Below are 6709 nucleotides of genomic sequence, written 5' to 3' on the forward strand. Positions count from 1 at the left end.
CTCTCTCTCTCTCTCTCTCTCTCTCTCTCTCTCTCTCTCTCGCTCTCCCCAATGCGACGTTTCTTCCTCATCCACAGGACATTATCAAGCGATGACTGCTGAGGGACTGAATTCCAATGGTTGTTGTTTGTTGTTTGAGATTAAGCTGGCCTTGTGCCAGCACGGGCTCTTGCTCGTAGAGCAGCCCGTATAAAAACATCATACATACGCCAACAGCATCTGGTGTTCCCAGGCGGTCACCCATCCAAGTACTGACCAGACTCAACGTTGCTTAACTTTGCTGATCGGACGAGAAGCAGTGCTTTCAACGTGGTATGGCCGTTGGCAAGACTTCCAATGGCGAGTCCTTCTTATATCATGATGTTGCGGGCTCTTAAGTATAGTCAAAGTACCTCTCCGGCAGGTCAAGTTTTCATTGGTTCCTAGGAAGGAGACTCATACGGCGGGCGTTTACGAGTCTTGCAGACCTTCTCAGGTGGAGGGTATCACCGGGAGCCACTTGATTGGCTTCTATCTGAGTGACGTCACCTCTGGTATTATTCTCATGTCCGGTGTTTGTTTCATGTGCGCTGGTACTTTCGTTGGGGGGGAGCGGTGTGGTCCTCCGATCATCAGGAGAGCCCATGACCCACGACGTCTGCGTCTCCTAGAAGCACTGCTTATCTTTGAACAAAAGCCTCCCCTTGATAACACCCAAGAAGCATTCCTGATACCGACGTGTGTGAGGAGAACCACACCCCTACACCCCCCACGAAAGTACCAGCGCACATAGGAATAATACCAGGGGTGATGTCACTCAGGTAGAAGCCAATCAAGAGGCTCCCGGTGATACCCCCCCGCCTGAGAAGGTTTTCAAGACACGTAAACGCCCGCCGTATGGGTCACCTTCCCAGGAACCAATGAAAACCCGACCTGCCGGAGAGGTGCTCTGACCCTATTCAAGAGCCCACAACATCACTATATAAGAAGAAGGACTCGCCACTGGAATTCAGTCTAGGACCAGATTTTCAAACATACTTCAGCAGAGGATCCAAGGGCAAACCTGATATCCTTCTGTCTAACAGATACCACATTTTTAATTATTCAATCACTTGGGGTCCTTTAACTACTTCAGGCCACATACCTTTATTATTAAAACTTACTGTGAGACCTAGTATTATGGTAGCCACCAGCCCAACACTCGATTTGACCAATGCCAACTGGGATAATTTCAAGGATATTCTCGATGACTCTCTCTCCAACTATGACGTACCTGATAACATCAGAAAGGATAAATCCTATATCGATGATAAAATAGCTTTTTGGTACAGGATTATCAAAGAAGCCACAGAACTTTGTATTCCCCTGAAAACTTTCAGGAACTTACCATATTCTAAAGAAACAGATAATCTCATGCAACTACAATATTACTATAAACAAGCCCTAGCTTTAATAAACAATCAAGGTCCAACACATCAACTATTAGAATACTTACAAAATATCAAAGAACAAAATAAAATCGAAGCAAAGGAACTCATAAACTCAACTTGTGAGACACTACTAAATAAAATTGAAGGTATCTATCAAGACCTAGGGAAGTTCTGGAAAATGATCAGAAGACTTCTGGGATCAGATTCTGAACCTACAGCCTACATACTCCATAACAACAGGAAAATCTATTCACCCCAAGACCAGGAACCAATTTTCAGAGAATTCTGGTCTAATATCTTCAGAATAAATCCATGGGAGAATTTAAGGTTTGACCTGCAACATGAGCAACAAGTGATTGAAGTACTTCATGAACATGACGATCAAATGATACCATATGACACAGTAGAGCTTGATAGATTAGATGATGAAGACCAGTTTATTAAACCAATCCAACTGCAAGATATTATCAAAATAATCAATAATTTTAAAAACAAAGCACCTGGTCATTCTAAAGTAAACAAAATTATCCTCAGGCACCTTCCCATCTCCATGCTTGACTTTTTAAGAGTCATTTTCAACGAAACCTTAGGTATAGGCTACTGGCCAGACTTTTTAAAGAGAGCACTACTTCCCTTTCTGGGGAAAAAGGGTAAAGATCTAACTTCTGTTTCTAACTATAGACCAATTTCCCTTCTAGAGATACCTGGTAAGATCCTTGAAAAAATCATTCAAATAAGGTTTAATGAGTTCCTTGAAGACAATCTGCCAACCAACAATAACCAATATGGGTTTACACAAGGTAAAGGAACTCAGCTTGCATTAACCAGACTCTATGAGTTCATAGCAGTCAAGAAAAGTTTAGGATACGGCTGCAACCTTATCTCAAGGGATGTCAGTCGGGCCTTCGACAAAGTCTGGCATGAAGGTTTATAATACAAACTTTTTGAAGCGCAACTGCCAGATTTAGCAACCCGACTGCTATGTAACTTTCTAGACAACCGTGTGGCAAGGATTAAAATTAAAGACTTCATAGGACCAGAGTTCCAGTTACAGTCGGGGCTCCTCAAGGTAGCATTCTCTCCCCATCACTCTACAACTTTTACATTAAAGATACCCCTCCTCCATCGCAAGGTTGCCATCAAATCATGTTCGCAGATCATCATACCCAAGTCATAACGTATCCCACCAAAGCCAAATGTATGTTACAAAGAAAGACTGTTAGAGAAATAAAAAAAATCAATAACTATGAAAAGAAATGGAAGATAACAACAAATATGAATAAATTTCAGCTCCTCTCAATTTCTGCTCGATGTCTCCTGGATATTATAGTCAACAACAGGAGAATTCCATATAATCAACAAGCTACAATTCTTGGGTGCAAATTTCAAAAAACAGGCATTCTTCCCCATGTACAGTCGAGAATAGCTGTTGTGAGGAAAACTGTCAGTAGGTTAAAAAGGTTCAAAGGACTGTCAACAAAAACTCAACTTAAATTATATAAGTCACTAACCAGGCCACAGCTAGAATACCGAGCCATCATATTTGGTGCACTGAGTAAAACAGCACTTAGTAAAATGCAAGCTTCAGAATAAACCTCTGAGGCAAGCATTTAGGGAAAGTCCGCCCTACTTCAACACAATAAGGGAGTTGCATAACCACTCCAAATTGAAGCCTCTGAAAGTCAGGTTCCATAGACTTGGGCAGAAAACTTGGGACAAATTAAGTCTAGAAGACGATAACTTATTCACTACCACTAGAGATCTCACCATCAACCAAGTCAGAGATCACTACTGGTGGAGTAGACTTGAGCCAAAGGTCAATTGTGACCCCCCAGACCAAGGTATATAAATACTAATTTAAAAAAAACATTAATAATAATAAATCAATAATTAACAAATGAATTAACATAAGATGTGCTAGTACATCTCAATCCTACTAGCATATAAAATCAATTTCAGTTATCACAGGCGATGAACCAGATGAACTGTATTCCAAACCTCTCTTCTCTATCCATGTCCTTGCATGGTGGCTAAACCAGTAATCTAACTTCGCAAGAGGGTCTGCCCCTCACTTTTTTCTCTTCCACTATACTTCACTTTCCCTCCCTTTTTTCCTTCCACCTTTCCCATCCCGAATATCTGCCGTTAGGCTAAAACTAGATTGTATCCAGAGGTACTCTTCCTTCTCCCCTACTCCCCACTTCCCTGTCCTTATCCTAGTCCTAAAATTCAGTCTCTCAGCAGTCATCGCTTGATAATGTCTGTGGGTCAGGAAGAAACGTCGCGTTGGAGAGAGAGAGAGAGAGAGAGAGAGAGAGAGAGAGAGAGAGAGATAGAATTGTATAAGCAATATAAATCAAATGACTCAACCGAATTTTTTTACCAGCCCTTTGGTGCGTTGCTCGCCAGTCTAAGCAACAACGAGAAAACCGTCATCAGAAAGATAGAGAAGACTCTCTACAAGATTAATAGTACTGAAGCAGCAGTCATTTTTAACAAAATAATAATAATAATAATGCCAAATCATTACGAAAAAGGGGCACTAAATAAAGATGAACTGACATTTCGACTAACCTCTCGAATGCAGATGAAAATGGAAAAATCATAATCTTCTAATAATACGCTATCGGTTGTCATAAATAAAAAGAAACGAGAGAAAATGGATCTGGATAGGCTTACAAAACTATAAAACCGCTATGAAATAAAGGATAAACTTTTATGTTGTGAACTTTTTTTTTTTATTGTAAAACTAACTAAATCTTTCTTTATGTTCGCTTGAACATATTCTCAATATGAGACAAGAATTTTCAAACAAAGTATTAATTGGTTCCTTTTAATTATTCTTTTTAGACATCGTCATTATCGTTGTTTAATTTTTTACTGAATGGGCTATAAACCAAGAACGCACGGTGTTGGTTTGCAAGTAACAAATTCATTGATCCTGTCGCCGGTTGCTCAAGGAACAGGAACAAGCTGACATTCGGAGAAAACTTCTTGAACCAACGAGCCGCTGCTCCGTTCTCAGAAACCTGACACAGAGACCAGAATTCTTTTCACTTTCCTGACAATATTCCCCGTTATATTAGGTGGTCATGTGGCGATGAGTTTAATAAACTGTAATTAGCGGTAATATCTTGAAAACTTTGCTTATCTCCAAATGACCCTACATTCTGTTTCTGTAATCACATGCTTTGAGGTGATTTTTTTTTTAATAAGGATAACTAATAATTTGTGAAAGGGATTAAATCGACAGTATTTTGTTTTCCGTAAGGAAAATATGAGATATCGGTTGTATATCATGAAATATATTTCACTGAATCATTTACAACTAAGCTAGTTATTTGTAATTATTGACTTTGTTTTTAGTCTGCTAGCCTATAATCCCTCTTAGCCTACAATCATTGCACTTGGGAAGTATGCTCGCTTTTTATAAAAGCAGAAAAAATTCTATAAGAAATTCTACTGTTGAATTAACATTCCAGCTAAGTCGTGCATGATAGAGAGAGAGAGAGAGAGAGAGAGAGAGATACTCTGTGATTACAGAAAGCTCAGACTTTTATATTGATTTCAAACCTTCAGCAGAAGTTTGGTCGCAATCTTTCGGATATGATTCAAAACCCCGATCCTCTTGGGAACGTGATCTTGATGAGGACGCCATCTTCTTCATTTCCCCAATCTCTCCCTCTTCCCCTACCACGGTTCTCCCCCTATTCCCCCAAAAATAAGAAAAGGAAAAAGGCGTACCATACTTTACTGACAAAGTATTTTCCATAAAATAGAAGAGTACTTAAGATTCTATATTCACGTTCACAAGTTCTTCTTTGCATCTATTCATTCCCTTGTTTTTTTTTCTTTCTTTTTACGTCTTGGCCCCTGTAAAAGGGTTGGAACTGAACGTGATTTGTCGCATTCATTTTCCTGACTGAATGAATTAGGTAGACAAATTTGGATTTTTACATCGTGATGAACAGGTTCTCGTATAATAAAGTTGTAAGTACTTTGAGGCTGAATAGAAGTTACTAAATCATCTGCCCAACACAAAGTTATTTCTCCAGTCGAAGCAAGAGCTTCCCACAACATACCGGTGCTGGAAAAAGGTGTAAATATTGTTAGCAATAACTATTGTACTAATCTCATTCTTGTAAAGAGGTCCCATACTGTGCAGTTTGTTGTTATTTTATGGGAAGTCATAGATACAGATTACATTTTCGAGGATAAAAGTTTACAAGTGATATCGCATAAAACTTACAACGAACGTTCTGTTAAGCATACTCTTTTGTAACGACTGACATCGTTCGAAAAATATTCAAGAGACAATACTCATGAGAGATAACAGACGCCCATCTGAATCACTGGAATACTTTTTATCCCGGTGTTGCTGATCCCATTTGTCTACAGTTATCCATCATCGCTCTCCCTCGTCAGGCCAGAAAGCCAATTACTTCGCGCTGAAGAGAGAAACAGCCAGAACGTCCTCCAAATTGAATGATGAGATGCCAGTCGTTTTTCTCGCCCTTCATTTCCTCCCAGAATGTCGGAGGGGTTAGGATTAAATTGAGTAATAATGGAACGAATCTCCTCCAAAAATGATTGATTGATTAATTGACTAATGATACCTTTCGCTGAAATAATTAGTCACTGGCGTGGGTGGTTTTTGCCATTGTATCTCGTCTAAAAATTAATGTTTCGAAAAAACAAATAAAGAAGCTTTTAACTTAAGCTGAAGTCTTTGAACAGATTTTGTACATCTTTGAAAACGAGCGTTGACGTAAAAATAATTTGAACATTACCAATAGCTACTAACTTTGCCTCAGACTAACAAAATCAGCAGAATGACTGATGAGGTGACTCGTCAGTTTCAACATTGTTCTCCCTTCTTACTATTTCCTTTGATAGTTTCGTTCTACCTTCTTAACGTAACTGCAGAAAATACATGGAAAATCATCTTAGTATCGATGTAACTAATATATTTAATTCCCTTCAAGTCTCGTAGAAAGTTTATTCATAAACATAATATACATTCACCGGAACTATCTCTTGAGAGAATAATTCACACTCATCTCCCGAACTGCAAATTGCGTCACGATAAACACCTCAACTCGGCCAGTTTTAAACGTTCGTGTCATTTAATTTCTTTACAGTTCTTAAACCATTTCTCTCTCTCTCTCTCTCTCTCTCTCTCTCTCTTTTCTTCTTTCTGCATCATCAGCTCCTTACCTCTTCTCCATCCTTCTGCCTAAGTTAATCCTATGCTGATCTGGAATCTGTTGTCTGTCAGTGCTTTTCTGAGAGCTAATGCA

General features: G+C 39.2%; 1 non-coding gene across 1 annotated transcript; it reads right to left on the bottom strand.

Annotated features, from left to right (window-relative positions):
• Window positions 1–207: 207 nt before the first annotated feature.
• LOC135197350 (5S ribosomal RNA) lies at window positions 208–326 on the bottom strand. Its single transcript, XR_010310594.1, has one exon. It is a non-coding gene; the product is annotated as a 5S ribosomal RNA (ribosomal RNA).
• Window positions 327–6709: the final 6383 nt, after the last annotated feature.

The sequence above is a fragment of the Macrobrachium nipponense genome, chromosome 18 (assembly GCF_015104395.2).
Source record: "Macrobrachium nipponense isolate FS-2020 chromosome 18, ASM1510439v2, whole genome shotgun sequence".
Taxonomy (NCBI): Eukaryota; Metazoa; Arthropoda; class Malacostraca; order Decapoda; family Palaemonidae; genus Macrobrachium; species Macrobrachium nipponense.